General features: G+C 36.5%; 1 long non-coding RNA gene across 2 annotated transcripts; it reads right to left on the bottom strand.

The window, feature by feature from the left end:
• Positions 1–9612: 9612 nt before the first annotated feature.
• On the bottom strand, positions 9613–10932 carry LOC147627735 (uncharacterized). Of its 2 annotated transcripts, none has more exons than XR_015268327.1 (4): positions 10821–10932; positions 10455–10576; positions 10126–10207; positions 9613–10012 (listed from the first exon to the last, which is right to left on the bottom strand). It is a non-coding gene; the product is annotated as an uncharacterized LOC147627735 (long non-coding RNA). The 2 variants fall into 2 exon arrangements; XR_015268328.1 differs by having other exon boundaries at positions 10455–10573.
• Positions 10933–11250: the final 318 nt, after the last annotated feature.

Genomic DNA, 11250 nt, shown 5'->3' with positions numbered 1-11250 from the left:
GAGATTGGGATCCATGCAAAGAACATGAACTGTAGTCACCCATTTTTTTGAACTTGTGATATTATTTTCTACTCTTTATGAGTGCATTTGAGTAGATGTAGCTCTCTTGTTTTTTGCAAATGGATTGAATTTTGCTTTGTGATGCTCTAAGGTTGTTTTATGACTCTCATGGATGATGTTTATGCTCATTTGGGAATTGTGAAATTTTGAGTTTTTGTCATTATTATGTTGCTTTGTTTTCAACATGCGTAAGCAAGTAGACACCCTCCACCATCCTAGCAAGAAAAGTAGCACTCAACGCTCCACGACTCCACCCGCCTCTACTCAACGCACATGTGCAAGCCTACATGTTTACCTTCCCAATGTTTTCAACTTCTTCCCGCCCATATATTCTTCACTTGTTCATCCATGGGTGCCCCATATATTCTTCACTTCTTCATCCATGGGACACTTCTTTCTCCCACTTTACTATGCCCCATAGGTTCTCTCTCAATTAAGTTTCACTTCCCAAGTATTCATTGCATTTTTCAATGAGGTAGGATGTTGCCATGATTCTATATGCAATGAATAAGAGAGGTCTTAGAAATTGGAGTGTCCAATGCCAATGTAACCCTTTTATAATGGGAGATTAATGCAATGGAAGATGTAAATTAACCCAATTAGAGATGAAAAAGGATTAGCCATATTTAAATTGGTTTAGGAGATTTAATCATATGTCACATTAATGACTTTAAAAAAACATCAAAGGAAGCTTAGGATGAATTGGAAAAGCTTTTTAGGGCTAAAGGAAAAAACCATAAGATACGCTTAAAGATTCAAATTTTCACACATTAATGCACTGGGGTAGAAGAGGAGGACGCAATAACAGTCCTTCTTAAAACCATGGCATTGGAAGATTATGGGTCATTGACCAAATCCACATCACTTGTTAGAACCTTCTCCCTCACAAAATGATAATTCACTTCAATGTGCTTTGTCCTAGCATAATAATACACTAGGTTACTGGACAACTTTATGCTGCTTATGTTGTTACAATAAATGACGAATACCTAGCATAATTAATTGGGTTATTAAATATAAGTATATGTTGCTCATGTTGTCACAATAAAAGATAATTGCCATATCCATGGGCTGTAAGTAGCTTTTGAAACCAAGCTACTTCACATGTCGCTACCCCATAGTAGTGTCATCCCCTGTACTCAGCTTCTCTTTACTTGACAAAGCAATTGTGTTGCTTCTTACTGCTCTAGTAGCTAACAACAGAGCACTCCCACAAAAGAGGACATAAAGTTGTTAGCAGATCTCCTATATCCGAGACACTACTGTATCTATATACCCATTTACCTATACCTATATTCCAGCCACATAGGAAAGTCCACAATGTATCGAGGAATTTATATACCTCATTATCTTCCTATTTGCATCTAAATGTGACTTCCTTGGGGCTTGCATAAATCGACTCACCAATCTAGCGGAATAGCTTAAATCTAGCGTGGTGATAGTCATGTAAATCAAACTACTTACTGTACATATTAGGGTCCTCCAAGAGATCACCTGTATATCTCCAAATAGCCTTGTGTTATGCTCAAATGGCACTTAAACCAGCGAAAAGCGTTACTTTCCAAGGTTAAGCCAAAAGCATATATCTTTGTTCTAGGTTCGGTCACCCTTTTTACTATACAAACTTGCTTAAAAGCAATTGTTATAGGGATCTCCCATTCCTTCGAACTTGGAAATTAGCTTGGCTATAAGGGAGGGTATTATCCTAGGATGGTCCACTTCCTCTCTCACCCCCCTTATGGGCCTAACTATTGTCGAAACGGGATATGTAGGTATCCTCATTTCAAGGCTATATGAGTTATGGCCCTTGTTTAAGTTTAAATAATATACAAAAACTTATACATAAAGCTCTCTCTCTCTCTCTCTCTCTCTCATTTGGTTACAATGTGCGTTGGAAACGCCCAATTTTCAGGGGGCTCTCTAAGGCTAAGACCACAACACATTGAAAATTAGGCCTTTTCAAGGCACATTGCAACAACCAAATGTGGCCCGATGGTGACCAAAATTGTATCACACCCTCACTCTTACAAAGTTTAATAACCATCGGATCACGTTTGTGTGCAATGTGCATTGGAAAGACCCAATTTTCAGGGGGCTCTCTAAGCCACAACACATTGAAAATTGGGTCTTTTCAATGCACATTTTAACCAAATATGGTCCGATGGTAACTAAAATTTGTAAGAGTGAGGGTGGGGTCCACATATACACTCTTGTAAAGTTTGGTCACCATCGGACCACATTTGGTTACCATGTGTGTTGGGAAGGCCCAATTTTTAGGGGCCTCTCTAAGGCCATAACACATTGAAATTTGGGCCTTTCCAATGCACGTTGCAAACAAATGTAGTCCGATGATGACCAAATTTTGCAAGTGAGGGTGGGATCCACTTATACATTGTTATAAAGTTTTTTCATCATTGGCCCACATTTATTTACAATATGTATTGAAAAGGCCCAAGTTTCAAGGGGCTCTCTAAGGCCACAACATTGGGCCTTTCTAATGTAAATTGCAACCAAATAAGGTCCGATGGTGACTAAAATATATGAGTGAGGGTGAGGTCAACATATACACTCTTAGAAAGTTTGGTCACCATCGGACCACATTTGGTTGCAATGTGTATTAGAAAGACCCAATTTTCAAGGAGGCCACAACACATTGAAATTTGGGCCTTTCCAATGCACATTGTAACTAATTGTAGTCCTATAGTGACCAAACTTTGTAAAAGTATATATGTGAGCCCCACTCACTTTTGCAAAGTTTGGTCACCATTGGACCACATTTGGTTACAATGTGCGTTCATAAGGCCCAATTTTCAGGAGGCTCTTTAAGGCCACAACACATTGAAAATTGGACACATTGCAGCCAAATATGGTCCTATGGTGACCAAAATTTCAAGAGTTTATATGACTCTACCCTTAGTCTTATAAATTTTAATTCACCGTCCAACTACATTTGGTTGTAATGTGCATTGGAAAGGCCCAATTTTTAGGGAGCTACCACAACACATTGAAAATTGGGTCTTTCTGATGCACATCGTAACCAAATGTGGTCGGATGGTGACCAAAATTTATAAGAGTGTGTATATGGATCCCACCCTTACCCTTACAAAGTTTGGTCCACCATCCGACCACATTTGTGTGCAATGTACTTTGGAAAGGCCCAAATTTCTCTAAGGCCACACCACATTGAAATTTGGGCCTTTCCAATGCACATTGCAACCAAATGTGGTCCGATAGTGATCAAACTTTGTAAGAGTGTATATGTGAAGCCCATACTCACTCTTGCAAAGTTTGGTCACCATCCGACCACATTTGGTTACAATGTGCATTGGAAGGGTCCAATTTTCAAGGGGCTCTCTAAGACTGCAACACATTGAAAATTGGGCCTTTCCAATGCATATTGCAACCAAATGTGGTCTGATGGTGACCAACCTTTACAAGAGTGTATATATGGACCCCACTCTCACTCTTACAAATTTTGGTCACCACATCAAACCTTGTTTGGTTCAATGTGCATTGGAAAGCCACAATTTTGAGGGGGCTCTCTAGCTAAGGCCACAACACATTGAAAATTGGACCCTTCCAATGCACATTGCAACCAAATGTGGTCCGATTGTGACCAAACTTTGCAAGAGTGTATATGTAGACCCCACCATCACTCTTGCAACTTTTAGTCACCATTAGACCTTTTTCGATTTCAATATGGATTGGAAAGACCCAATTTCCTAGGGGCTCTCTAAGGCCACAACATATTGAAAATTGAACCTTTCCAATGCACATTGCAACAAATGTGGGTGAATGGTGACCAAACATTGCAAGAGTATATACGTGGACTCCACCCTCGCTCTTGTAAAGTTTGGTTTTCATTAGACCTTATTTGGTTGCAATGTACATTAGAAAGACCCAATTTTCAGGGGGCTCTCTAAAACCACAACACATTGAAAATTAGGGAGTTCCAATGCACAGTGCAACCAAATATGGTCCGATGGTGACCAAACTTTTCAAGAGTGTATATGTGGATCCTACCCTTACTCTTGTAAAGTTTGGTCACAATCGGACTTTATTTAGTTGCAATGTGCATTGTAAAGGCCTAATTTTTAGGGGGCTCTCTAAGGCCACAACACATTGAAAATTGGGCCTTTCCAGTGCACATTGCAACCAAATGTGGTCCGATGATAACCAAAATTTGCAAGAGTGAGGGTGGGGTATACATATACACTCTTGTGGTCTGATAATGTTGACCAAACTTTGCAAGAGTGTCTATGTGTACTCCACCTTACCCTCACTCTTGCAAAGTTTGGTCACCATCGAACCACATTCGGTTGCAATGTGTGTTGGAAAGGCCCAATTTTAATTAAATCTTTACAATATCTTTGGTTAAATTTTTAAAATAGGAAGAATTTATTAATAAGATATTAAAAAAATAAAGATTTAAAATAATAATTCTTAAAAAATATTCTTTTTTAAAGAAGACATAAAAGTTATTTTTAATTATAAATAATGTATTATTTAATTTATATATGTTATTTATTTTTTTAAAGTTAAAATTTATTATTTTAAAATTTTAAAAAAGAACTAAAAAAATATACCTTAAAACTATACATAGATACATACCTACATACCTACATACATATATATATATATATATATATATATATAATAAATTAACAAATAGCTAATTTTTTTTAAAAAATTATGCAGGTGCAATAATATATTTTTTATTTAAAAAATAAATATCGTAAGAGTATTTTACATATATATGCATGGATTATCTATAAATTAAATATATATATTTTACATTTTTATGAAACTATGAATGGATGCATCCATGCATGGGAGGTGATGAAACGAGTTGATGATGTGACATAGAGAAATGCTGACATGGCATACACATGTGTGACAAGTGGCACCAACTCAAGATGGTGTGATATATCCATGGTGGATGTTTTGATGACATAGACTAATGATCTGGTAATTTGAGTTAGGTGGCAACTCTCCCTCCTTGATAATATGTTATTGCATGTGACATGGCATCTAATGAGGTAGCATGCCATGTCATTAATAATGAGGTGGCATAGTTAGAGGGAATGCCATGTCATCAATGTTGAGGTGGCATAGTAAGGTGGCACATTAATATGGCACTTTTGCATGCCATGTGTAGGATGGCCACATGCATGGCCACCTAAGGGGTCTCCACCTAGGTTTGGTACATTACCTAACCTCCTTTACCAAGCCTAGTTAGACTTGGATTTAGGCTTGGAAGAGAAGAAACTACTCAAGTAGAGCTATTTTCACATAAAATGGACAAAAATAGACCTTTTCTTACTCAAATTAAACCAATTTTTTTTAATATATTTACCATGATTAGCACTACTTTCTCACATAAAATTATTGCATTATAATCACATAAAATTATTGCATTATAATCACATAAAGAAGAATTTCTATAATTAATTTACTAATTATGTTCAGCTGCTCTTAGACTTTGAAGTAAATTTCCAATAGAGATCTCGAAACATCTAACCATTAAGAATGCAATTTGACCATATGGTCACATTGTCCTCATAATTATCTATCTTTGGATCATTCAATCAAGTAAAAATACATAATTTTTTATATAAAGATGTGCTATACAAAAAAAAACTACTCTTTTTGTATACTTTTAGAACATATAATAATTAATTTAAAATAGAAATTACATGCAAAAATTACTCAATAAATCAAGTTAAGATCACCATCATATGTGCCTTCCTTGTGTGCAAAGTGAAAATTGTATTAGAGTTAAAATAAGGAAGTTATTAACATTTTATGATCGTATTGTCTACCTGTCTAAGTTTGGGACATGCCATATGTACTATATTTGTGACACAAAAAATTTAACGTTTGAAATTTATGATTTTTGATCAGACCATATGTTTAAGTGCATGATTAAGAGTGTGATGTTTCATTAGAAGAGCTCAATGTAAAGTTCTTTTCCCAAGTGGGTGAGATTATTTTAATGAAAAAATGACTGTTTTTTGGTGCAAAAAAACTTGGAAGTTGATCCAAAGTGAGGACCCTTATTGTACAACCACCTGATGGTACTAATTAAATATATATATCATCATAATCTATGTATATATTGATCGGTTTGTAATGATTTGGTGATTTTGTTGTTGTATTTCAAAAAATATTTGGATGTTTGACAAGTTTTTTAGATTTTAATTTGCTTTATTTTTTTTAATTTCCACACAAGTTTTACATTCTATTTTTTTAATCAATGTTGTTCATGAGTGATGGTTATAATGTCGCTTATAGTGGCGTAATATAAAACATTGCAAATAAGCATCTCTATTGCTTGCTTTTGTTGTAGTGTTTGTGAGCAAGATCATCATGTTCAAGGAGGTCAAGGACAACAAAGAATTGTGTAGATATCTTCTCCAAGGCTCTAGCATGGACTAGTTGAAGTGGTATCGTCATTGACTTGATATAAGATCACATAAGTAGTCTCGATCTTCATGTGGACATTGAGGGGGCCTGTTGGAAATTGATGCTCCACCCTTATATTATATTGCCCACCACGCAATAGCCTTCATTATAAGAAGTAGTCATAGTTGAGCAGGTCGAGTAGTGCTCGACATCTCGTATTCACAATGAAAGGTGGCTTAAGAGGCCATATATTTTATAGAGGCCTTAGATTAAGATTTGGTTCACTCCCAAATAGGTTACATGCTAAACTAGACAGTTATTGCATAACAATCCACACATGGAATAGATAAACTTTACCTATTAGACACCTTGTCATGACATTCGGACCCAAGATGTGCCCGTATAGCTATGCAAGGTGGGACCCTTGTGTAACAATTTTTACTCCATCTTTATGGGTCGAGTCTACACCGTGACGATGGATGGTGGGATAACTATGGACATGGATCTGCATGGTCATGTCATGGGCGCCCCATGTGGATAGACCTATAGCCAACTCCTTCAACACACAATTCATCAGTATCACTTTGACTTTATTCCTTCTCTACTAACATATAGCCTCCATCATAGTAGTTTGAGATTAGCCACACACATCAAAGCTCCCTTCGTGCAAGAGCACTTCAATAATACAATTTAAGTTTTTTGTTCTGTGAAAGATCCCACTTCTTGTGAGTTCTCTTGTATACACCACATGTTACATCCTTGTGAGTTTTTCCTTGTATACACCACATTGTATCGTTGTGAGTTTTTGTTTATATACACTGCATATTGTATCCTCTTACAATTATAAGTACTCAAAATTTTTACCTAAGACAAACATGGAAACTTAACAAGTGCTCAACTTTGTTTGTAGATTAGGTATTGCAAGTACTCACAAGACTTGCATATGTAAACTTATACAATAAAACACCATCAACAAGTAGGATTTACGAATGAAATAAATCATTTAGACCAAAAGCTAAAATGGTAAGAGAGAAATCACATAATAATCATCATAATAAGGATTAGATAATACTTAGGTGTGTACTTAAGTGTGGGATTCACCACAAACTTCAAGTTGACCACTGTTTTTAACTTGTCCTTTTGCAACATAGGGTAATTTTTTATTTGCAACCTAGCTTATACCACACAAAGCATAAACCACTGCATCTTGCTATTTTCCTTTTGACAATTCAGGATTATATCACCCAAAGCATAAACTATTGCTTCTTGCTCTTTTCCTAGTGACTTTTCCTAGTGACAATCTCTTCCATCTTGTTTGATTGCTCAATCAATATATAAATTCAATTGATTGCACTAATCAATTATTCCTTAGCTTCCTTGAAGCCCACTTTTTCCTTTTTATACAAAAAATTGGTGTTTTATTTAGAAGATCAAGTGCACTATTTTTTTGGACTCATTAACCACAGTTCTAGTCATAAGTGTTGTTGTATTTGATTGCATCTTTAAAAGTTATCACAAGTTATGATGGACACTCATTTTGTCGTTTGAGAAAGGAGAAATGCGAGAGCATGTGCAAGCAATCTCAAATAACATACGGCCAATTACCTTGCACACATTTTATCGAGATATCAAATGATCAATATTTCATCTCAATGGGATCTAGATCCATGGGCTACATAAGTAATAATCCATATCATAAATATGCTACCAACTAATAGGATATTTTGGGAGACATTATTAGTAACCCATTTCGCCAACATTCTTACCAACCATATCACGAATGATGCTTCCAACCATCATAATCTTTTGGCTTAATCATGCTTCCAAATGTTTCAAGCGACTAGTTTTACTAAATTTTATAAAATGATACTTGCTATATTATTTATCCTTCTTTTTAGCTTTATCATAAATAGAGTCCTTAGATAATACTATGATTGAGCCAAATCCTTAATAGGAGTAAAGAATGCTAGTGATAAATGATAATTAATATGATTAAGCCAAATCCTTAATATGGAATAAGGAATATTAGCTTTAAATAACCAACTCCAAAAGTGTACACTAAATCTTTAATATGCAATAAGGAATTCTAGCTTTAAATGACCAACTCCAAAAGTGTACTCCTAAGCCAAAGCCTTAATATTTAATAAAGAGTATGAGCTTTAAACCAAAAGGCTACTCCTATTCAATGTAACACTTTTACTAGCCCTATGATTTCTAAGGAGAAGGAATACTAGCTTTAAATAACCAACTCCAAAAGTGTAATCCTAAGCCAAAGCCTTAATATGTAATAAAGAGTGAGCTTTAAACCAAAAGGGTAATCCTATTCAATGTAACACTTTTACTAGCCTTATGATTTCTAAGGAGAAATTGATTGTGTACGCCCAATTTGAGGTAATGCCCTTTATTTTAAGTTGTACTCTCACCATTCTCATTATCTTCAAAAATATGTTGATGATATGTGATTTCTTAAGTTTAATATAATCAAAGCTCGACAAATATATTTATCAATCATGAGAAAAAGGGGAACATTCCTATGCACTTGACCAAGCTATTTTCTTTGGCATAGAAAACACTTGGGAAGCTATAATACCAATGTAAAAGCTATAATGTAACTCCTTACACCAAGCAACAAAGAAGGTGGTGATTTATGTACTAGGATTTTCACCTAAGCCATAGGTGACATCATCTCTCATCAAAGGATGCCCAACAACATAATGGGCATAATCTTCTAGCATATGAACAAATAAATTACCACATTTCATGGCACAAGAAAATTTGGTACTAAGATGGTAAATTCTTGTTAAAAAATGAATTCTGTGTGAAATGATCACCATTATGGTGTATTGATGTGATGATAGAAACTTTTCAAAGTTTCCTAGACTTGAATTGAAATTTTTACATTAGCAAGAAAACATCACCACTTTTGATATACTAAGCATGATTTATAACTACGAGGAAACAAAGGGACACAATGCACGTAGTACAATCACTCTCCCATGCACAAGCCCTTTCATGTATGAGGAGCACCACTTGGGCATGATGGTCCTAGGAGGGGAATAAGCTAGAGTGAGGCTAGAGTCACTTGCACATACTTTCACATGGTCATGACTAGCACACCAAGGAGATTTCCGTTGCATAACAACCATCTACCAATTTCAATTTCTATTAAGAACTCACACAAGCTACCAATACATTTCAAGGGTTGCCTCTTGGGGGATAGCTTAGTGATAGCGCCCATGCCTCCCATTAAAGTGGAGGTACTAGGTTCTAATCTACCCTAGTAGCATCTAATTAATTCAATACCACTCTCTCGAGAAAAAAAAAAGAAAAAAAGAAGAAAAAAAAAAGAGCAAATTCCAAGTTCCAACGGTTGATGCCAAACAACAACAATGAACTTCCAAGTACTCTTAACTCGAGTGCTTCTAATTAGCATTTCTTCAAGCTATAACGTTTATTGTTCACGAGGACTAGCCTCACCCATTCTTGTCTCACAACATGCATATTGTGTTTCTCCTTTGAGGGAGATCTTGCTTTTCCCAAATGATATCTGTGAGACAATCAAAATGTTTTGGTTAAGAAGAAAGCTAAAGCAAGGTAAACCAAGATAATGTGCTTTAAGATAGCACATTAAGACTAATTGCTACTAACATGGTAACCCACCGCATAGAAGGTGATGGCTGCTGCGGCTGCAACCCCGAACACAGGAACGATCCACTTTGCGGGATCCGTGCATAATAGATCACTGTTCATACGATTAAATTCAGTAGTTGAAGATTGCCATAGACTTTAATCTACATTAATTTAAACTCCTTAGTAAGCTAGGTTAAGAGTCGAGACCTTTGCCACTGCAGCCGTCCTGAACATAGACATGGTGGTGGACTACCTCAATCGAATCGGCGAATGAACTAACGCAGAGTAACTTTCCTTGAAATCACAAGGAGTCTATGATCATATTGCAACATTGTGATGACGAGTTAAAGAGTGAGTACCTCGACCACTGCTGCTGCTTGCTGTCGCTAGCAGTGCTCTCTTGCTTCATGTTAAACAGCGCAGCTCAGCTTTTGAAGAATTAGGGTTGTGCCCAGTTCAACGCTTCACTAATCGCCTGCTGCTGCACAAAATACAGTTTTAGCAGAAGAAAATCTAGAAGGTTTAGTTGATGGCTTATAAGCTTACATTCAAATTATTAGCATGATTAAATTAGCTGCGGCAACTGATTACTGATCATAATCGTAGTGGGTCAAGGCTAACCTAGAGGACGCGGCAGCAATTAGCGCCTCACGAACGAACTCAGAGATCAGGTGACTTACTGCATAACTGATTACTGATCATAATCGTAGTGGGTCAAGGCTAACCTAGAGGATTAACCCCTGGACGCGGCAGCAATTAGCGCCTCACGAACGAACTCAGAAATCAGGTGACTTACTGCATAACTTTACAGACGCACTGGATCTGCGTTGAGTTAGGAGTCTTTATAAAACATTGTTGCAATTACAAGCTAAGCTAAGCTAAGATTAGGCTAAACCACGCTTAGTTCTTTGTGATGCTGACCCCAAAAAAACACGTGAATACTTGTCAGAATTTTATACGGGGTTGCAGGATCGAAAGTACATTCTACTCACACAGTCCCACGTGTCACAAGAGCCGGCCCCGCCTTGTCTCAAAGGGCACGTCACCAGCCATAGCATGACACGTGCAACAGATATTTATTTGAGAGAAATCAAATTTTGGCGCCCCTCCCCACGCTAGAGGTTTGCATACCATACAGTAGGCCTTACCATTTTG

This window comes from Cibotium barometz, chromosome 20, assembly GCF_041138505.1.
Source record: "Cibotium barometz isolate CiBa-2024 chromosome 20, ASM4113850v1, whole genome shotgun sequence".
NCBI lineage: Eukaryota > Viridiplantae > Streptophyta > Polypodiopsida > Cyatheales > Cibotiaceae > Cibotium > Cibotium barometz.
The sequence above is the reverse complement of the archived record's forward strand: the minus strand, read 5'-3'. Positions and strand labels throughout refer to the sequence as shown.